This window comes from Balaenoptera physalus (assembly GCF_965194825.1).
Source record: "Balaenoptera physalus genome assembly, chromosome: 9".
Classification (NCBI taxonomy): Eukaryota; Metazoa; Chordata; class Mammalia; order Artiodactyla; family Balaenopteridae; genus Balaenoptera; species Balaenoptera physalus.
In genome coordinates, this window is record NC_138888.1 from 5,329,646 (window position 1) to 5,352,468 (window position 22,823).

At 51.7% G+C, this 22,823-nt stretch overlaps 1 long non-coding RNA gene across 2 annotated transcripts; it reads left to right on the plus strand.

Moving 5' to 3' along the window:
• The first annotated feature begins 3,865 nt into the window (after positions 1-3,865).
• Positions 3,866-16,464, plus strand: LOC309667310. Of its 2 annotated transcripts, XR_014267685.1 has the most exons (3): positions 3,866-12,425; positions 13,707-14,498; positions 15,712-16,464. It is a non-coding gene; the product is annotated as an uncharacterized lncRNA (long non-coding RNA). The 2 variants fall into 2 exon arrangements; XR_014267686.1 differs by lacking the exon at positions 3,866-12,425 and having other exon boundaries at positions 13,598-14,498.
• The last annotated feature ends 6,359 nt before the right edge of the window (positions 16,465-22,823 follow it).

Below are 22,823 nucleotides of genomic sequence, written 5' to 3' on the forward strand. Positions count from 1 at the left end.
ACGTTGCTACAGCAGCCCTAGGGCACTAATCCCCCAGCAAGATAAGGCCGAGGGACACGGGGCAGATGACTCATTCCACGAGATGCAGCAACATTCTCATAATTCATTTCCTTTTCTGACTGAGCCATGGGGTGGGGGGGGGGCGGTGTCTGACATCCTCCATGCAAAGAGCCCTGGCGAGGACAGACCCTCAATGAACTAACTTGTGGTCCCATGAAGGAGACGTGCATGCGCTTCTGGCACTGGACGAGGTGAAGGGCCATCAGAAAGCTGCAGGTAGGCAGTGACACTGCTTGTCCCAGGGACTGAAAGGTTCTTTCTGGCTGGTGAGTTGGGAAGGCCGGTTGGAGGCGCCTTGAAGACTAGGACTGGGCTGCACGGAGCCGGGGAGAGCCTTCCAGAGGCACCGGGAGTGCGGGGGCCTGGATGGCGGCGGGCGCACCTGGGGCCCCGGCGGACTGCAGACGCTTTCCCTTGGCTGCCGGGCGGGACGGTCCGGGAACAGCGACGCATTGTGATGGGATGGGCGGTGAATGAACTCCAGGCTTCAGCCACGCTATTGAATTCCTGCCCTGAAGCCCCACCGTGTGAAAACCAAAGCATTGGAGGCATTCTTCTATTTCAGTAATTTCATTTTTGATCCAGTTCTCCTTCGCAAAACTTTCAGCAGGGTGGTTTTACGCTTTTTTACTTTGTTTCCAGCCCTCTGACCTGTCTTTACACCAAAACATCCGGTAGCGCCGCGTTACACAGCATCTCAGGCACTTGGACTCTTAGCCCCAAACAAACACTGACTTAGAACTGGTTCTGGAAGGAAACTTTGAAGGTTTCTTTGCCGGGCCCTTTCCCAGAGTATTCATGGAGGAGCCTGAGAAGTTTAATAGAGTCTCTTTAATGAGATCTGCTGGAGAAACAGAAAGAAGTGCAAGGATGTCAGCACCCTTGGCTGTGAAGAGTCATCGCCCGTGTGCAGGACATTCGCACGTGCTCCCGGCGGACAGACCTCTCGCAGCTCAGTGTTGGACCAGTCCCTGAAACAAGACCTCAACCCCTTCGGACCTGTTCTATCGTCACTGTTTGGAAAAAGTGGATAATCCCAGGTACTGATTTACCAGAGGATGTGATCCTTCAACAGCTGCTACCACATCTGCAAGACCAAGACTGAGGAGGACCCGAAGCCTAGTGGCAGAGGGAGGGCCTGGGGGGCATGTGGTGGGAGGTCTGATGTGCTTGACAATCAAGCTGATGTCCTCAGCTTCCCGAATTCTGAGAGTCGACCGTGAGATATTAATACTCTGTGTATCAGTTTCCTATTGCTGCTGTAACAAGTTGCCACAGAATCAGTGGCTTAACACAAATTTATTTGCCTACAGTTCTGGAGATCAGAACCCTAATGTGGGTCCTAAAATCAAAGTATGGGCAGGGCTGTGTCCTCTCTGGAGGTTCTGGGGAGATTCATTTGCCTGATTTTTCCAGCCTCCAGAGGTGTCCACACTCCTTGACTTGTACCCTTCCTTCATCTCCAAATGCATCACCCCAGCTTCTGCTTCCAGGGTCCTTCTCCTTTTGGCTTTGACCTTCTTCCTCTCTCTCATAAAAACCCTTGTGATCAGATTAGGCCCACCAGGATAGTCCAGGAAAAGCTTCCCATCTCAAGACCCTTAACTTTATCGTATCAGCAAAATCCCTTTTTCCACGTGAGGCCACATATTCACAGGTTCTGGGAATTAGGATGTGGACATCCTTGAGAAGGTATTGTTCTGTCCACACTATGAAAAATGTTCTTTCTTAACAAATAAATTTAGGAAATGTTGGGTTAAATAAAGTTAAATAGGTTTCTTTATTGCAGGATTTTTGGAGTGTTTAATGTCCTAACGTACATTATAGAGCCCAAGAGAGAAATTTAGTACGTAGTATTTCCCAATCTTGTTTGACCAAAGATTCTACCCATTGGGGTTTGTGTGTGTGTGTGTGTGTGTGTGTGTGTGTGTGTGTGTGTGTAAAACTGATTAACATTTCAGGATAAAGTGGGAAACATGCTTTAGCCAAACTGGGAAGAAGGTTCACGTCTGACAAAGGTTCCAGGTGATGCTTCAAGATCTTACAGATGAGAACAGTGGTTCCTGCATTGGGCACCCTCTCTGCAGCTCCCGCGTGCTGCTGTGCGAATAACTGAACACTGGGAAGAGGAATCCCTCGTTTAGCGTCTGAAATTTCCTCCAGGAAATATGTGACTAGGATCCGCTTGACCTCAGCTCCACCCTCCAAGGCAGTAGAGACTCCATCCTTCACTCGCTCACGCATCCCTTCCCTCAGTGGTTGCTAGGCAACGTCCTGCTGGGGACGCCACATCTCCCGCTGCCCGGCCCACATTCCCCAGCTCCAGCTCCCCGGCCCAGCCCTCTCCGCCAGTGCCACCCATAACTCTCAGCCAGAATCGCCAGCAGCTGTCTCCCCAAAATATCCCTACAAGTTGTCTCAACTATATATATATCATTCAGGAAGGCCGCCCAAAGCAGGGCTATAGGCAGGAGGGCGGAGGCCAGGGAGGCCACTGTGAGTCACCAGGCAAGCGTGCCTGAGAGCCTCGGGCCTTGGGTTTGGGTGGCGGTGGTGTGAGAGGCATTTCTCTCCCCGGTTGGGTTAATTTATGGGATTTATGCAAGTTAAGGGTGGCCAGGGAGGCAGCTCCGTGGTGCCTGTTCATCGGCATGAGCCCGGAACCACTCCACGGAGCTCCCTCGGGATATGGTGCCATGCCTGCCCCGCGCCCCTGTGCTTTTAATGCCGAGCAACGCATTTCCCAAACCTGTCCTATTGTCACCCTCCTCCCCTGCCCCGTCCCCTTCGACGGGCTTTGCAGGCAGAGCCCCTGGGCAAGGAGGGCCCTTTTGCTGGAGCTGCTTTCCTGTCAGGTACTTATCAGGCCTATTTATAGCTCCGATTAGGGATTCAGCTTCGGGAGTGCGCCGCTAAAAAGACCACATTAACGAGCCCTCAGCAGAAAGCTCTCGCAAAGCTTTTGAGCTCATAACCACTTGGCCGTGTTACGAGCTGCCAGCGTGTTAACTTTCAGAAAATGAAAATATTCCGAGTGCTGGCGTTCCAGGCCTTTGCCCACCTGAAGTTTCTCCCTGGGTGCGCATTCCACTGGGGGACAGGCCTCCATCACCGTCACTTGGGGCCCTTTCCTCTGTACTCACTGGGCAGCGTCTGTGAGAACCGTGTGGATGGTGACAGCCCAGCCGGCTCGCCAGGAGGAAGGGGGTTCGGGCGCAGCTCTGGGGACCGACTGTCCGACTGTCCCGAAGTCCAAAGCCCAGGGGGTGGGGGAGGGGGAGGGGGGGAGGGGGGAGCCCCAGCAGGAGGAGGGAAGGTGTGTGGCCGGGAGAAGGGACCCGCTTATGCTGGACTTCAAGCCGGAAGAAACGTATTTTGAACAAGTCTCCTGCTGGATAATTGTCACTGGAAAGTAGGCATTTCAGGGTATCTCTAAAGTTGAAGGCACCGTTGCCGTGGACTTGGTTCTTCCGTGTCCCCCCCGAGTGGTTAGGGGTGAAAACCACTCACAGGGCTTTGCTCTTTCTTTCTGCCCTTCCACCTCGAGCTTTCCATCCGCCAGTTTCACGACATCAGCTCTTATTTGTAGGGAGGTTTTGATGTGACGTGCAGCACGCGGCTGAGACGCAGGCGTTGGGACAGCCCCCCTGCGGGGCGCTCGGGCTGACTCACCGTCCTCTCCGCCTCTCCTTGGGGCGGGACAGAGGGAGGCCTGGGCCGAGGCTGCTGGACTCCTGGAGGATGGGGAGGGGGCGGGGTGGGCCTGAGGCCGACTCAGTGCCCCCTCCCCCGGCCCCGCCTGCAGGGGCCAGGCCTCTCGGGTCCCCCGTCGGCCAAGGCTTTGCTGGCCCCCCAGGGCCCTGCACGCCTGCGTCATGTGGAGGGGCCCAGCGCGCTGCTGGCCACAACTGCGCTTTAAAAACAGTCCGAGGAAAGGTTCGAAAGGCACGTTTGCGGTACCTCGAGCTTAGTACTCAAGGTTGTGACAGCCTCTGTACTCGTGAGTCAGAAGTGGCGCTGCCTGCATCTTACCTGCAGTGATGTCACACGTGCCCTATAAATGGGCACCAAGGAGCAGAGTGACCTTGGCTGCTGGTGGCCTCTGTTAATGGTCAAGGGCAGGGAAGAGAAGAAATGGTTCTTTTTTAGGAAGAACCTCAACAAAGCAGCAAACACACCACACACACACACACACACACACACACACACACACACACACACACACTAGAACACATCTCAGCTGAGGCAAGCACGGTGAGGCGTACCCCTGGGATCTCCTCTTTTTCCTTCGGGAAGCTCCTAGCTCCTTCACGACTGGACTCGGCTTTCAAGTCAGGGCCACGTTGTTCCTCCTGAGCGCCCCGATCAGTGACCGACGCGGTGCGGGTAGGAGGTCTGAGGGCCTGGGCGCTTCAGCTCAGCTCCACACCCTCTGACGGGTGGCGCTGCCCTGGGGCTGCCTGAGACTTTGCCAGATCTGCAGTCTGAGCTCTCTTGGCCCAGCCCTGCTTCCTTCCCTCTCCTCTCTTACAAGCCTTTCCACCAGTAAATCTCTTGCTCCTCTTCTCTGGGAGGCTAAAGGACCCCCCTGGCCAGGAGCCCAGATGGGAATGGGTTTGGAAGTCGGAACTGACCAAAGTTATTCCCAGCCCCCGATGTACTGCAGATTGAGAAGTTATCTGAATTCTTTACGGGACCCCAAGCATGGCCTCGGGGTGGGAGGTGGGCTGCGAAGACTAAAAGGACGGGGTGTGGATGCAGAAGAGACAGGCCTGCAGAGGAGCACCTGAGGTCACGGAGGAGGAGACCGGGCTCGGACGGGTGAGTGAGCCTGGAAGGAACGGCTGAGTGTGAGCTCGGGCCTGTGAGGAGCCCGTCTCCTCCTGTTTCCATCCTGCAGTGCTCGGGTCGGGATCTGAACACACACTGGGGAGCTTCCGGATCGGCCTGGGGAAGTCGGTTGGCGTCGGCAGCTGGGGATTTTGCTGGGAGCTCGGCCCTGGAAGAGGGGCCCCGAGGGAAAGCTCGCCCCCCTCTCCCAAGTGGGTGGGGCTGGTTGGTGGCAGGACCAGGAGGTCGCACAGAGAGTTTAATGACAGGGGACAGATGTGCTTTTAGGAATCTGATGTTTCTTTCTACGTCCGATAGATGGTGGGTGATTAATAAAGTGGAGAATGTCTTCTATATGGCAAACCAGTGTATTTCAGTTTATACCTGAGAGCCTCATATACAGGTGTCACTTACTCTGTGTAGCTTGTGTCATCATGAGTTGTTATGAATAAAACAGCTTTAAAGATGCGCCAGAAGAGTTGGGACTTAAAGAATATATGATGGATGGACCTAGAGATTCTCATACTGAGTGAAGTAAGTCAGACAGAGAGAGACAAAATCATATGATATCGCCTATATGTGGAATCTTAAAAAAGTCTACAAATGAACTTATCTACAAAACCGAAGCTGGGGGAGGAGACTGGGATTGACATATACACACTGCTATGTATAAAAGAGATTCTAATAAGGACCTACTATATAGCCCAGGGAGCTCTACTCAATACTCTGTAATGGCCTACATGGGAAAATAATCTAAAAAAGAGTGTATATATGTATTTGTATAACAGATTCACTTTGCTGTACACCTGAAATTAACACAGCATTGTAAATCAATTATATCCCAATAAAAATTTTTTTAAAATAAATAAAAGGTATACGATGGATCGTTTTAGAAAGGAAACTTCTGAAGCAGGCACCAAAAACCTACCAGTTAAGTGAATAGCTGCTTTATCTATTGTTTGAATTTAAATTTGGATGCAGCATATTTCTATTGATAAGAACAGCAGAGACGTAATTTTAGAAGAGATGGCCGACTCTGAAATATCCCAGATATTACATCCTCCAACTGTAAATACTTTCCAAATAGTGTATTTGTGAGCGAGCCCAGCTTCCCCTTGAACCACCAGCCTTTCAAGCCAAGAGCTAGAACTAGCAGGTTTGACTTGAACCCCGAGCAGGCGACAAAGGTTAAGGAACAATGCAGTTCAGGTGGCCTGGCCCTGCCTTCAGTGTCACCGTCTACAGGTGGGCACAGGGAAGAGGTCCCTATTCCCTTAAGGAGTGTGGCCTCCAGGCTCTCCGTGGGCTCCTCTCTCCTCCTCATTCCCTGCCCTACTCACTAGAAGCTGGGGAGGAGGGCAGATCTGTCAGTCAGATGGGCAAATGGGCAGACGGACAGCAGTGGTCAAAGGCAGCTCCGTTCAGAACGTGAAGGATGCTTAATCTTCCAGATCCAGACCAAGCATGGCAGACAGGTTTCATTTCTGTGTCAACCCCTGATGACCCCAGGTGCTGCCTGCGGCGCTGACGGAGGGGATTTCAAGGACACCTCCAGGCCCGTAGGGACCAGCCCCCTCTAACTGATTGAGCGTGCCAGCTGCGGGTGAGGGAAAGCAGTCCAAGAACATGTGTCTCTTGTATCTGTCTTCCTGGCAGGCATCACTGGTTTCCTATCTGCACAGAAGTTCCTCCACTCAAGTGGGAAAGTCGAGCGATCCCCTTGGGACTCACCCTGTTTCCTTACAGTCACCCTCTCTGTCTTCACGAGCTTGTGCATTTTGTGTCCACAGATCTGCAATTCCAGCTGACTCATCCCACCGTGAAGCGCTGAGCAGGGCGGGGAGAGGCGGACTTGCTCAGACCCCAGGGGACATCGGGGTCCAAGTGCAAGTGGTGGCTTCAGAGTTAGCAAAGCAGGTGAACGGCTTCTGAAACGATTTCGAGGGCCCCAAGCATCCACCCCACCCCCCAATCTTCCTTCACGGATGCAGAAAGCTCCATCATGAGTGTGTCATTTTTTTGTCGTAAGACCTAACCCTAATCCCACCCCAACACGGACTGATCTTCCCTCCTACCTCATGCTGGTGTCGATTTTGAACGGGGCTGGGGAGCAGGGAATGGAGATAGGAAAAGGAGGGTTCCGGTGAGGCTGGGGATGGAAATGCAGAAAGGGATGATGGGGAAGGGGCCAAAGGCAGACTTTGCTGGTTAGGGGTTCAGTTGTATCCCCAAAAGTTAGGTTGAAGTCCTAACCACCAGTATTGTGAATGTGACTTTATTTCAGAATAGGGTCTTTGCAGATGTCATCAAGTTAAGATGAGGTCATTAGGGTGGCCCTAACCCAATATGAGTGGGGTCCTTATAAGAAGAGAAGACAGAAACACACAGAATGCAGTGTGACCACAGAGGCAGAGGCTGCAGTGATGCTGCCACAAGCCAAGGGACACCTGGGGCCACCAGAAACTGGAAGAGGCAAGGAACGATCCTCCCCAGAGGCTTCGGACAGAGCATGGCCCTGTCAATACCTTGACTGCAGACTTGTGGCCTCCAGAACTGTGGGAGAATAGATTTCTGTTGGTTTCAGACCCCCAGTTTAGGGTACTTTGTAACTGTGGCCCTAGGGAGTTGATACAGCCTGTTTCACCCATTCCTAAAAACTGGTTCATCATTATGATAAATCCCAGAGATTACCATGATCATATATGGGAGGTATGGGTATCTTAGCCACAGAATAAACTATGGGCCAGAAAAAAAGAGCATTGGCCTGTGGTCCGTCCGCAGCAGGGGCTAGCTGTGCGCGCAGGTCCTGCAGGACCAGGTGGGGGACAGAGCCGAGCTGCCTGGAGGCCAGCACCACCGAGAAAGGACCAGACTTGTGTGGAAACGACCGACCTGGATGGCCAGGGAGACGCAGCAGCAATAAAAGAAAAGAGACGCGTGTGTGAGGCCTGTAACTCAGCAGATGCGAGAGCTCTGGAAAAGCGGGCAAGGCGGAAATAAAAAGCAGGCTCCAGTTTGTGTTCCAAGAAGTTACAGCTGAAATCAAAGCTTGACCACACATGGCAGAGGAAGAGCTGTGGGACCGGGCAGACCTGAGGGAAATGTCGGGGTCCCCTGTCGCGTGCTCCAGCAGCAGGGACAGAATGAACCACCTGTCAGGAATTTGGCGTCTGGGTTGAGGACAATTGTAGGAACTGATTCTTTAGAATTGCTCAGAATGACAGCAACAGCAGCAGCAGGAAATCTGGAAATCAAAGGGTCTGTATCCCAAAGCAACAGTATGTGTGGCTCAGGAATCCCTCTGTCACCTCGGAGACATGGCAGTGGAGCCGTGGTTCTCATAACTTGGGGTTGGCGTGAGCTGCCGGCTCTGGGGCTGCAGGAGAGCTGAAAGGAGAGCTAGGCTGGCGGCTGACGTGGGGGCAGCACACCAGGACGGTTCACGTGGCCGCATGGAGCCCGTGGCCCGAGAGGAGCAGATGGGACCGTTCCCAGGCCTCAGGGTTTGTGTCAGAACCTGATGAAAGGTTAAACAGCAGACGACACTCAGCAGCCCAGGAGGGTCCTCTGAACTCCAGCGACCGGAGGGTCCGCCCTGGGAGCAGAGACTCACCGCCATCTCAGGGGCACGGCTTTCTAAGTCTGGCTTTGGCAACGGCGACTTAGCAGGATACAAAGGGAGAAGCACCCCCGAGTCTTCAAATGTATCTCACTTCCACTCTTTGACCAAAGTACAACTGCTGAAGGCTTCATTTTCCTTCTCTCATTTGGAAAGTGGTATTACTGCATATTAATTTAAAATGAAGATGGATAAATTTGAGTTACGGAAAAAATCCTTCTACATCAAAACTTTCCATGTAACAAAAAGGTCTATTTCAAGTGATTCCTGGGATGTCAAAATCCCGCTATAAAATAAGAATGAGAACTTTTCACTGGGGTTTATTAAATCCCTGTATCAAGTAAAATCAAGACATGTGTGCTTAGTGGTAATTATGACAACAGGGAAACAAAACTTTTAAGACGATATGGACGTATATGATTATACGGAATTAAAAACCACAATGTTATAAAACCCAAGTAACCAGAATACACAAGATAGAAAGAAGTTGTACAAACAATATCGGGAGGCTGGCGGGGCAGTGGGGACCGTCTGGAGTCAGGGCTGGCATTTTCTAGCTTTGTGAGGTTGGCTAAAATACGTGTGTGTTAGAGGCACTATTTTCCCAACTATAAAATGGGCATAATACTACCTTATAAGGTTGTGGTAATGAAGTCATTCAGCATGGAGCTCGGCACAGAGTAATAACAATGATGGTGAATAATAATAATGTGGTCACAGTAAGTCTACTTGTAACAAATACAGAGATTCAAGGTGACAGATACATAAAGGGCCCTTAAATCTCCAAGCACATAAGGATCCTTAAAAAATGGTCAAAAGAGTTCAAGTTTACGGAAGTGGAAATAAAAGTTAATGAATGAATTCAATGAATACTAGAGATTTAAAAAAAAACAAACGAACCTTTACACATTAAACTCACTAGTAAATAAGAAGAAAGTAATGCAAATATCAAATACCATTATAATAACAGAGATGCTGGTGAAACTACCGTTAACTAAGAATATCCAGAAATTTCTAAGTACAAATTTGTTTATTATTTAGGAAGACAATTTAGTAATTGTTATCAAGAGCCATAATATTCTACAGTTTGATCCCATAATTCTGTTCCTGAGAATGAAATTATTCAAATTAAGAGAAAGTTATACTTATAATGAGACATGTAGGTAAGATTATAAAAATTAAAAAATCCAATAATACAGCAACGGTTACTTTGTCATAGAATAGTAACTTCATAACATATTATGCGGTGATTAAAAAACGACAGAGGGTCTACAAAATAGAGTGCATATAAAATTATGTCAAGTAGGATGCAATATATTGAAGTAACTGAAAATATTTTAAAAATAACATAAATATATATGGATACAGATGAAAGGAAGCTATAAAGAAATGCAGTTCATTTTATACTGGTAAAGGGATTTGGATATAATTATCTGTGTATTGTTTTATTAATAAATATATAGTGAAATATATATAACTGTCTTAATTTCTCCATATTACCTGTTAACTCCTCATGATTCATTTTGTATTGACCAATATTAGGGTATAAAAATCCAATTCAGGGATTCAGTTAAGACACAAGCAAGCCATGTGCTCTCTGGGGCATCTCCTGACTCAGTTGAGAACTATCGGCTGAGCACATGTATATGTCTCTCTAAAGAAAACTTTACTCAAGATTGGCACGTGGTTTCCTGACACTCTCTTTCATGTTATTATAAGAACTCCAACCTCTTAAACTGCTAAATCACTCTCTATTATACTTATACCTCAAAACAGCTTCAAAAGTCACTGGAAAAGTCACTTAGGAAAGTAGCAAATAACTAAAAGACTATTATACACGACGGAACTAGCCAAATAGAAATGTTTGGTCATTCACCTGTTCTGTGGTTTTGGAAGACCCCTCTGAGTTTTACAAATGACAACAACACGCTGTCAAAGCTTCAGATCAGGCCCTATGTATGCATGCGAAGAGCAGCTATTTTTGGCTCTGGGCTCCAGTTACACAGGCCTAGCTGGAACCTTTGTTCTCAGAACTCATGCTGTCATCAAAAGGACTCAATACAAATACAGCAGTAGGTCCGCAGTGGCTAAGCTGTAACCACAGCTGCAAACTCTTCGTCATGTGAAAACTCCGGGCTTTTTCTGGGTCTGGAACGCCTGTTGGCCACGCCTTCTGCCTGCCTGTCCTGCCCCTGGAATCTGGTCCATTCTTACCATCCTCTTCGTTCCCCACATGGTCCCTGACCACCCCCCTCCCTGTGGCCTCCGCTGCAGCTGTTTTTACACTGACTATGGTGATCTTCGTGTGGCCAGGTCCTGTGTGTCCCCTCTTAACTGAATTTGTGCTTCTCCAGTGGAGAACTGTGTTTTCCTCACGGTGACATGGTGTCTGGCCCACAGGCCCTCGGGGGATCTTAATGTGTGGTCTACGGAGAGACTTGGGGGCGTCTAGGAGGTCCCTGAAATCGTGGGCAGCCTGTGTGCATGTCAGGGGCAGACAGGTGGAAGCCTCGCAACAGGGGTCCCTCGCTTTTTGTCCTTTTAAGGCCCCTGGGGTTTGAGCCAGTCCTGGAGGCCCTTTCCCCTTGATGGCCATTGGTTTAGGCTCCAGCAGGTGACCTCTCAGACCGATGGGGTCCGAGGGGAAGCTGGCAGGGGATGTCTGGGAAAGAGCTTTCTCCCTCATGCGGGGAGGCAAGAGGCGCCCGCACTGCCTCTTCCTGCAGTCCTGGGACCCACACGGTGTCCAGAGCGGATCCAGTCCTTCGGGGGCCACAGGCCGCTGACGTGACAGAGGCAGAGCAGGGAGTCGGGGGTGCCTGGCGCCCTCAGGTGTGACCGAGCACGGCCTTCCCCAGCCCTGAGTAGTTGACTCTGAACTTGTTATGTGATACAATACATGTCCTGTTTCTTGAGGCACTTTTGACTGAATTTCCTCTATTTTTGTAGCTGATACACCTGCCAGGATGCAGCAGTTTTCATTAGATGAAGAAAAGGATCCGCGTCCCTTCCTCTCCCAAGGTCCAGGGTCTCTGTAGAAGGTGTTCAGTAGGTGTTGACTGATGCATTGACTGACAGACTGAAATTCCTCTGAGTAGCCCCGGTGCCATGGAAATTCTCCAGGGCCAGTCTGTAGGAAGTTGCATTAATAACTGGAGTGTGCAATTCCCATGGGCAAGCCCGCGGCTCAGGGCCTCCAGGCCATGGAGAGAGACTGTGGGAGGCTCTAGTGTGGAGGCAAGCTAGGGGCCTGGGGTGTGGCCCTGAGAAACGCCCAGGGAGGACCCAACCGGCCGCTGGCTCGGGCACTGCGTCACTGGGAGGTGGACACCATAGGGGCCTCCTCACTAAGCGTGTAGGGCAAATCGGTTTCAACTTACAAGCCTGGTTGATGGGTAGTGTTGAGAAGGATTCCGAAGCTGTGTCTAAATTTAGCGTTGATTGTCCCTTAAGTCTCCCAAGGACATAAACATAGGCAGTCAGTGCCTTCCTGCAGTTAATCTTCCCTGTCTAGGGTCTGGTTCTTGGCTTTTTGGATCAGGAAACTCAGGGAGTTCCCCCAGAGCAGGGCTCTCAAGAGTGGGTTCGCAGAGCTCCTGACAAAGGCCCTCGTTCCTCTGATATATTTCTTTGTTCAAAAACTGGACTCTGAGGCCCCGTGCTCTGCAAACAGCAGCCGGAGGTGCTGTCGTAAGCCACTTCCAGGCGAAACCAGTAAACTGGCCTCCGGTTTCCGTGCGTCCCTCTGTCCCTGGAGCAGCCACCTCCGCAGATGGTGGCATCAAACTCAGACGGGTCCCCTCTTTTCAGAGCCCGTGGAGACAAGAGAGACCCCCGGCTCATATGCCTTTGCTCAGACTGGTGCGGGGAGAGCCTGGCTTTCATCCCGGCGGCGCCCGGCTGTCTGGGGCCCCTGGTAAGTCTCCAGCGGGGCCCTGTCGCCCTGTCCCAGGATGAAGGGACGCCTGCTCTAATGTTGTCACAATCCGTCGTTCTGCTTGGGCTGCGGCCCCCTCCGGCCCAGCCCGCTGGGGCGCGCCCTTTGCTCACCAGGGCGCCGTCGGAAGCGCCTGGGACGCGAGCTGTAGCCGCATCCAAGGGGAGGGGCGCAGGGTCTGGGGGGCTCAGCCTGGGCTCAGCGGGGTCGCTGGGAGGCTCCGCCCGGCCACCTGGGGAAGGACAGGACAGGGTGTTCCACGCGGGGGCAGCCCGGACAAGGACCCGGACAGGACGTGGGGCCTCGCCCCCCAGCTCAGGATGTGCTCTACACTCCGGGCAGGGGAGCGAAAGGGAAGGCTTTCGAGTAGGGAAAGGACATGATGGAAGCAAGGCTGTGGGAGACCTCTCTGGCTGCTGCGGGCCGGGAGGGTGGGGAGGGGAGCCATCGGAAAGTGTGGGGCATGGGCTGGAGGGCCGGTCCCTGCAGAGGTGGTGCCCCCGGCGCTGGTGCGAGCCCTTGCCCCTCCCCACTCTTCTCCTCCCCTCCCCCTCTTCTCCTCCCCTCCCCCTTCTCCTCCCCTCCCCCTCTTCTCCTCCCCTCCCCCCCTTTCTTCTCCTCCCCTCCCCCTCTCTTCTCCTCCCCTCCCCCTTCTCCTCCCCTCCCCCTCTTCTCCTCCCCTCCCCCCTCCCCCTCTCTTCTCCTCCCCTCCCCCTCTTCTCCTCCCCTCCCCTTCCTCCTCCCCTCCCCCTCACTTCTCCCCTCCCCCTCTCTTCTCCTCCCCCTTCTCCTCCCCTCCCCCTCTCTTCTCCTCCCCTCCCCCTCTCTTCTCCTCCCCTCCCCCTCTTCTCCTCCCCTCCCCTTCCTCCTCCCCTCCCCCTCCCCTTCCTCCTCCCCTCCCCCCTCTTCTCCTCCTCCCCTCCCCCTCTCTTCTCCTCCCCTCCCCCTCTTCTCCTCCCCTCCCCTTCCTCCTCCCCTCCCCCTCCCCTTCCTCCTCCCCTCCCCCTCCCCTTCCTCCTCCCCTCCCCCTCCCCTTCCTCCTCCCCTCCCCCTCTCTTCTCCTCCTCCCTTCCCCCTCTCTTCTCCTCCCCTCCCCCTCTTCTCCTCCCCTCCCCCTCTCTTCTCCTCCCCTCCCCCTTCCTTTCCTCCCTCCCCGGCCCTTCCTCCCCTGCCCTTTCCTGGGGGGTAGATGACAGGGACGTGGTGGTGTTAGGGGACCTGCGCCTCCCTCTGCCCGCCCCCTCGGGTGCTGTGTCGCAGTCTCCAGGGCCCGGATGGACGAGCTGACGGACCTGCTCGACGTGAAGCAGATGGCGCTCCTGGCTCGGTGGAGGTGGCCGAAGGACATGACCTTCCTCCCGGCCTTTCTTTTGGGAAAGGAAGTCTTTGGAAGTCTGTAGCAACTGAATCAATCTTGTCACTTTGATAAGCAGGGTCCCCTTTCGCTCCGAATGTGGAGAAAGCTCCACACTTCCTCCGATTGTTCCAGTTTATTGTATTTCAGTGTGTGAGACATGATAGCCTCATTCCTGGGGAGCCCGGGGAGGAAGCGGGCGGCCTGGGCTTCCGCGGGGCGCGCGGGGAGCAGCGCAGGCCGGTTATTCTTGGGAGTTATTTCGAGCGGCTGGGCCGTCGGCTCAGGTTTCTGGCCGGGCCTCAGGGCCACGTGACGGGGGCATGAGGCAGTTCATTATAATAATAGACTCCGCGCTCACCAGGCGGGCGGCTCTTTGAGGGCACGGGACCGCGCTGGCTCAGCTTCCCTCCCGGTGCCCTTGGGGCGGCGCCGGGCCCGGGGGCGCGGGAGCGCGGGCGGGCGGCGGGCGGGCGGGGAGAGCGCAGAGCTGGGCGGCCTCGGGAGGCCCCCGTGAGCGCAGCCTCCTCCTCTGCGCTGCCCTGGGGAGCAGAAGTGACTCACGCGCGGGGAGACTGACTCATGAGCTCCATGGGCGGCAGAGCCCGGCAGGCAGCTTTCAGCTCAATGCAAGGAAGAATGTTCTCATCATGTGTAAAATGGAACCTGTTGCCCTCGAAACAGAAGCTCCTGACACGGTGAGGGCCGGCGACCCCCCCGCGGGCCCTGGGTTTTCTATTTTAACTTTGATTTTCAGCAATTTCTTCTTATTTCAGAGGTTGCACCACTGGCTGCAGCACCAAAGCACATGCCACAAACCGGGGCTTAAACAACACAATTTACTTTCTCCGGGGGCTGGGGGCCAGCAGGCTGAGATCCAGGTGTGGGCAGGGCTGGTTCCTGCTGAGGCCGCTCCTCCGTCTTCCGTGGTTCGCTGGCGATCTATGGCCTCCCTTGGCTTGTGGGAGCACGACTCCGATTTCTGCCTGCATCTTCACATGGCATTCTCCCTGTGTGTGTGTGTCTCTGCGTCCAAGTTTCCCACTTTTATGAGGACACCTGTGATTCCTGCTCCAGCATAACTTCACCCTAACTTAACTGATTACATCGGCAGCTACCCTATTTCCCAGTAAGGTCACGTTCTGAGATACCGAAGGCCAGGACTTCAGCTTATGAATTTTGGGGGGAACACAATTCAACCTACAACCGATGTGGTACATACGCATTGTGGAAATTTAGAAAATAGAGATAAAAAGAAAGAAGGAAAACCGCCACATTTCAACCACTCAGAGATCACTGCTGTGAATATCTTAGAGCATATCCTTCTGAAAAAAAATCTTAAAGTTAGACAAAATGAATATACTGTTCTATATCTTTAGTCAATGATCTCTTCCTTTCTAGTTCACTGAATTTCTTCTCATCTAATACCTAGTCTGTGTTCAAATTGTGAACAGTAATTTTGTTCAAACCAATAACCAATCCATTGCCGTTTGTTTTCACTGGTTGTTATGTTCCTTAAGTCTCTTTAATCCATAACTGTCCCTTTTTTATGACGTCAACTTATTTGGGGCCAATTATGCTGCATAATACCTCGCCTCCTGGATTTGTTCGGTTGCTTCCTTGTGACGTTGCTTAGCTCGTTCCTCTGTCTCCTGTTGCTTATAAACTGGGGCTGTTAGACCTCTGATGGACTCAAGCCAAGCATGTTTGGATGGAAAGCATTACAGGCACTTCTAAGTGCCTTCCATCAGAAGACGCAGAACGTCTGGTCGACCCAGGTCAGGCCTTGCCAGGCATGGGGATGGTGCCTGGGGGTTCCTGCCTTGGGTGGGAGGTGACACCTTATGACCTTGAGTGCTCCTTGCAACAGTGAGGTTTTTGCAACTTGAAAGTTTCTGATCGTTGAGACAGGAGCCCTCCCTTTCTGGTGGCAGCTGGCACTGGGAGAGGAAGTGTGGCAGGGCCCGCTGAGCCACCCTCATCGCTGCCCTTTGGGGAACCTCACCAGTCTCAAGACTTCCAGTTCTGAGAAGTCCTGCCCTTGGATTCCGACACTGAGCCCACTAACGTGGGGTGATGGGGGTGTGCTTCCCCACCAGACCTGGACCTCGTGATGGTCCGCACCCCGCACCGTGGTGAGGTGGGGCCTGGCTGGATCCCCGTCTCCCCCCCGAGACCGTTTCCAGGAAGGACCTTAGCCCTTTCTCTCCAGCATTTTACAGTGTTTTTATTTTTGTTTTTTAAAGAGAAGCAATTTACAATGAAACACAGATTTTATGTGTATATTTGCTCATCTTTTGACAAATCTCGTACACTTGTGTAACCCAAACCTCTGTCAAGATATAGAGCATTCCCATCGCCCATAAAGTTCCGTGTGCCCCTTCCCAGTTAATCCTGGCCCAGGCATAGGTAACCACTGTTTCAGCTTTTCCCACTGTAGATTAATTTGCCTGTTCTAGACCTTCATGTACATGGAATTGACAGCATGTTCTGGTCAGCACGGCGTTGGCTTCATCCACAGCGGTGCAGGTGTCAGCCCTCCCCTCCCTCCTCCTGAGCAGTGCCGTGTTGCACATGCTGCAGTATGTTCATTCATTCTCCTGTGGATGTTTCCAGTTCTCTGTTATTATAAATAAAGCTCCATGAACATTCATGTACAGGTAATTGTGTGCACATGTGTTTTCATTTCTCTTGGGTAAATATCCAGGAGTGAAATCAATGGGTCATAGTTCAAGTGGTTGTAGCATTTACCCCCATCTCAGTAGTGGAAGGGCATTCTGGGATCATCAGCTGCCTCTTTATTTTTTGCCATTCTGGTGGCTATGTAGCCGTATCTCGATGTGGATCTAATTTGTGTTTCCTCAAGGATTTATGATAATGAGAACTTTTTTTTTGCGTGCTTATTGGCCATTCGTATGTACTCTTTTTTGACTGTAACTCTTTTAAACATTAATATTTATTTCTCTTCCTTAATAAGCACTATAACTTGTTACACATTCAAACAGGCATTCAATGCCTGAATTGAATTTCTTGCTCATCCTTCAGTGGAGATTATCAAAGAAAGGTGGATAGGAAGTGATCTTTGAGAAGAAGCAAAGTCATGTGCTTTTAGCTAATTACTCCTAACTCCCATTCTCTGGGTCTCTGGTGAGTCCGTCATTAGCAGGTATTGGAGGTTGGCTGGCTGACCAGCGCTGTGTGTATGGTGTTCTTGAAGAGGCTTCTGACACATCTGGGGAGGCAGGGTTGGAGATGAGAAAAGGACAGAGAAGACCCCTTTGCCCTAAAGAGTTCACCTTATGGGGCGTGTTGACGAAGGGAATGAAAGTACAGAGATCGCAGCTGAGAAGAGGAAGGAAATGACATGCAGCCTCTAGGCTTGGCTTTTCGCCCATCGGAGGATCATGGCGCCAAAGAGCTTTCTTTGAGTTTCAGGTAGAATCTTGTTCTTTAAGTGGAGAGCACCATTTGTTACCCTCCTCGGCAGAGGTTCCTTGGAGCCAGAGAACTGCTCAGAGTCCCCGGGGAACCACCAGGAGCTCGTGCCCTGGTCCAGCATAGCAGGGCCCGTGTCCTCCCTGCCCAGCTGGTGATGGAGACGCAAACCAATCTCATTCTCATCCTTCTGCAGGTGCTGCCACTGCCCCTTCATTTACAGTGACTCATTGTGGGAGGACTTTACTGAGCCACCCAGGAATGTCACTGGAAGACCTTAGACTAGGCCCCAGGGAAGGAAAAGGAGGGAAAAAAAGAGAAAAAGAAGCTGGGATGGGAAAGGGGTCGGGGGAAGGGAGGGGAAGGAACTGACAGTTGCTGCAGCCCTGAGCTGTCTGCTCTTGCCTCCAGAGAGAAGCTCCTTGAGGGTCGTGAGAAAAGGGATACCAAAGACCGTCCATCCTCTGGAGACTCCACTTTACCTCTAAGTTCAGGTTTAAAACACATCTGGTGAAAAGCAAATGATCAATGAATGGATGGATACCATGAAAATAAGAATTTATAATCCAGAGATTTCTCCTGCAACAAAGCCTTGTCTTAAATGGTGGGGATCCACATTATAAAAATATGCTCCTCCTTCCCGTGATGGGATCAGGCTGTTCTCCTTGTCCCTTTAGAACAAGGTGCTGTCATCCCAACTCACCTGAGCTAGAAACTGCCCCCCAAAAGCAGGAGTTCCAATCTTCTAAGATTTATGAGAGAAAATAGGTCGGAAAATCCAGGGACCACAACGAGGAAGATGGAAGGCCACTGGGTGGACAGGCCTGGCCGAGGGCCACGCCGAGAGATGCCTGAGGATGGGTACTGCCCTGGGGTATGCCCGCCTCGGGCCAAAAAGGATTAGAGGGGCGAGGAGGAAGGCTGAGGGATAAGAAAGCGGGGCTCCGGCGGAGACAAAGCCCCTTTGCGCTCCTGCCATGGCAAGCTCCCCTCCAGCAGAGAGACACTGTGAGAAAGTGTCGGAGCCCTGGCCCCTTTCAGCCGCAGTGAAAGCAGCCTTGGCAGCGCTGCCGGGGCTGAGAGGCCGGGGGCTGGCAGGGATGCGTCGGCCTCAGCGCGCTGTGCGGCGGTGCGTTCCCAGGCCCCGGCACACAACCTTGGGCCGAGTCCCATTTCCTCCCCGAGCAGAGCTTGAGGGAGGGGGGCAGGGACCGCGGCATCACTGGGGGACAAGTTCCCCCCCCACCCTTGTAGAGTGGCCCAGATGGGGCGCACTGGGCCGTGGGGAGATGCTTGTGGCACGTTATTCACTAGCCCATTATCAGGGGTTAGAATCCCAGAGTCTGGCATTTGGAAGGAACTTTAAGGTCAATATCAAGCCCTATGACCTCACTTCAAAGAAGACGAAACTGGGGCGCAGGGGGCTTCAGTTTCGTGGCCGAGAGTTCTCGGCTGTCGTGGCGGAGACCAGTCTGAAACTCTGGCCTCCTGGATCCGGGCTCAGCGCAGGCCCGTGTGCCACCTGGAAGGGGAAGGACACAGAGATGGGAACAGAGGGAAGTTTCTGAACCAGTTAGGGGTGGGTCCTGGCCTGAGCTCCACAGGGGGTCCTGAATAGACTGGCATCTGGGAACAGGGGGGGAAGGTGCTAGGACCTGATGCAAAATGCCAGCATCGGGGCCGTGGAGACGTCCTTCCACCTCTGTGCTTTGACCTTCGGATAAACCGCTCTTTACAGTTTTCCCAGCTTCTCGAAGGATGTGATTGTATTGTATGGACTCATAGAATGTTACGGTTGCCAGGGACGTGGGGGTTTCTGTGGGCCAACTTCCGGCCCAGTGTGGGAACCCCCTCTGGACCGGCCCGTATAGTCACTGACCCTTCCTATTTTTCACTTTAATTGAGTTGTAATTAGCACACAACAGTATGTTAGCTTCAGGCATACGACATAGTGATTTGATATTTTTATACATTGTGAAATGATCACCACAGTAAGACCACTTACCATCCATCACCATACCAAGTTGTTACAATATTATTGACTCTATTCCCTATGCCGTACTTTACATCTGGGTGGCTTATTTATTTTATAGCTGGAAGTTTGTACATCTAAATCGCCGTCACCTATTTTGTCTGTCCCCTCACCTCCTCCCTCTGGCGACCACCTGGTTGTACTCTGTATCTACGAGTCTTTCTGTTTTGTTTTGTTTGTTTGTTTTCTTTTTTAGATTCCACATATACGTGAAATCATGTGGTATTTGTTTTTCTCTGTCTGATTTTTTTTCACTTAGTGTAATACCCTCAAGGTCCATCCACGTTGCCACAAATGATAAGGTTTCATTCTTTTTGATAGCCGAGTAATATTCCATTGTGTGTATAAACCACATCTTCTTTATCCATTCATTGATCCATGGACACTTAGGTTGCTTCCAAATCTTGGCTATTCTCAAAGGTTCCAAAGAGGAAGGAAGTTCCTAGCTCCTGAGGTAGAGTCAGCTCTGAGTCAGGTTTAAATATACAGGGACCATGGGTGTTGACCCAAACCTTCGGCTGGAGGGCCGGATCTTGTTCTCTGGCGCCAGCTGTGCAGAGCAGGCCTGGCCTCCCCACACGCTCCCCTCAGCTGTGCTCAGGTGGCGTGTTTGGGGAAGGAACGGGCCGCTGGGGTCACACAGCCTGGGGCCCCTCTCTGGGCTTCGCAGTTAGCGGCTGTGTGACTTGGACCAACTAACTTCTCTTAATGTGTTTTCTCACCTGTGAGAAGAGGCAGCACCCAGGACAGGGTGGCCGTGGCTTAGCTGCAACCTCTGCAGGCCGAGCGCCGCTCGGTGACCCCGCCTCGCCTGGTCCTCCAGTCGCCTTGCCCCGCCCCACATCTGACGTCACCCATGGCTCCACCCCTTCCCCCTGTACCGGGCGAGGCGCTGGGAGCAGCAGGGGCACAAACTCAGCCACAGCGGACACGGGAGGGCGCCGAGGCGCAGGGAGCCGGGAGGGATGGAGAGCCGTCATGGCCGTGGCCACGTGGAAGCCCGGCCGCCAGTGCCCGTCCCCGCGAAGGGGCCAGGTGTGTGTGTGTGTGTGGGGGGGGGGGGAGTCCTCCACACCTGGAACTCTCCCTTCCGGAGGAGGGGGCGGGGACGTCAGGCTGGGCTGTGGGCCCCGTCCTGAGTCTGGCGGGAGGAAAGTGAAGGAACCTCCCGGCGCCTTCATCCAAGGACAGACGACGCTCCCGGAACGCTTGAGTAAGGCAGGAGCATCAAGCGTGTGGCTCTGAAGGAAGATTACAGCTCTCACACGGAGCTCCAAACACACAGAGTCAATCTCCTCTGTGATGAAGTCCAGCCACCCCCGGCCCTGCCTGACGTCTGTGGTCCTCGGGAAACTGCAAAGCGCTGGGCCGGCCACTGACTGTCCATCGGGTCTCGAAGACCAGAGGGGCTGGAAGTTCCCTGGAGAAGCGTGTGACTTCAGGACGTGGAGACACGGAAGAAGGCGACGTGACGTGGCAGGGGGGAGGGTGGGGAGACGTGCGTGTGAGAGCGGAAAAGGAGGCCACGCGTCTTTGCAGGGTGAGCCGAGCAGAGCTGGCATTTTCACTAATAAGATGCCGAGGAAATGCTTTAGTGCCCTAGAGTCCACGTTCACTGTGGCTGGAGATAAATGCTTCCTGGAATCCTGCAGTAACACCAAAAATCACTTCACAAGTGTGAAACATGGGGGGAAATGAGTTTTACGCCTCCGTCTTTTCAGCCAGAAGCAAACTGGCTTCTCCTTGAGTGGCGTCCTCTGTGGTCAGGGATGTGATTCCCAAAAAACATCGAAAACGACACAATGTCCCAGGAACACGCGGCTGATCGTCATGCTCTGAGAGGACACTTACTCTGAGATGAGTGTGTCTGGGATTTCAGTGCACAGATTTGTACTCACATTATTTGTTCTGTATTTATATATTTATCCTCATATGTTCTGGAAGTCTTCTGTTGAAAGATTAAGTCTCAGGCACAGTTTTAAGGGACTGTCACAAGATACCTCATTTAATCCTCCTAGCGCCCTCTGAAGCAGTCTTTCAAGTGGGGAAACTGAGGCTCAGAAGATTGTATTGGAAGGTCAACACCATCTAGAGGGAGGTGGTGGACCTGCAAATTAAACCTTGGCCTTGACCTGAATCCCAATCGAATCCAAACTCACCATGTCTCACCCTCTCCCACCCCACACCCGCTCCCTGGACTTAGTTTTACCCGTTAGGTTGGAATTAGATCTCTTTCTTTTCAAGCCAGTCTAGAATGATTGTACATCCACACATGACACCTTCCTTTTTTAACCATAGCCTAGAGGTATCGCAGAACCCGAGATCCTGTCCTGCTTGTTGGGATTCAGATTTTACCTCCTTTTTGGAAAAAGTGCAATATTTGATCTTTCGTGAGAGCGGGGCGTGTAATTCCCCCGTTTTCACAGGCCCACGACACCCCCTCGAGGTAGGGAGAGCCTTACGGGGGCCCCTCTCGCTGCTGAGACGGAGGCCCTCTCTGCCTTGTAACCGCTTTGTAGATTCTGATAGATTTTCCAGAGAAAGGTTTTATTCAGCTGGGACTCTGACCTCTTGTGAGACGCTGTGGTATTTGTCAGCTATGTGGCCTTTGCTTGGTGGTGACGTTATTAGCTATTCCAGCCAGCCCACAAGACTCTGTGCCCTCCCAATAAAACCTCTTGATCAATTTCAGCATTTGGGTAATTTTTGTTGTGCTCTGAATGAAGGGGAAAATCGCTTCAGCAGGATGTGGTTTACTCCCCGCTCAGCAAACAAAGATCCACCAAATATAATACATTTAAGGCAGAGATTGTCACCGTTCAGGAATGTTTTGCAGTCGGGTTCTTTCTAAACTGAAAACATTCTTTTAATATGGAGAATTCCTATGAGGACTGTAAAAACCCTACTCACATGACATGTTTCCCCGTCTTGAATGGAGTCTACTGAAGAGTTATTAAAAATTTACCTTTTTGTCAATAAAGTTCTTTAAGGGACATTTTTCTTGCTGCATTTTAATGTAAAGTTCACTGCCCAGATGGATGAGGGAGGAGACAAAAAGGCCATTTAAAGCTCTGGTTCTAGAATGCTCCTAGTGTGCAGTTAATTGAATCAAGTGACACATGTGGGTCATACTGTATGTGGACATAGTTTTAGTTGTAGGTGGCTGTCACCAGCCCACAGAGACTTAAACCCGGGGCAATGGAGAAGATGTTAATTCAGATATCTTACTTCAGTAAGGGCGCCTGGTAAGGAAAGTTACATGTGTGCTGTTTTATAACAGCTGATCCTAATTCTCTGAATTTTGAGCAGTTCATTAGAAGGCTCCTTTTCTGTATTAGTATAAATGATTCCATTTTTTAAAGTTTCAAGTATAAAGATGACACTACATTGAATATTTGGAAATGCTTTTTTGAACAGTGAGACTTGTAAGCTTTTATTTTTTATTTTTTTGCCTGATGATACTTGAAGCAAAATGATAGGTTTTTGCTATTGGTTTTTTACTGATTGATTTAAGCCATATTTTTCTAAGGTACACCTATTATTCATTCTCTAGACT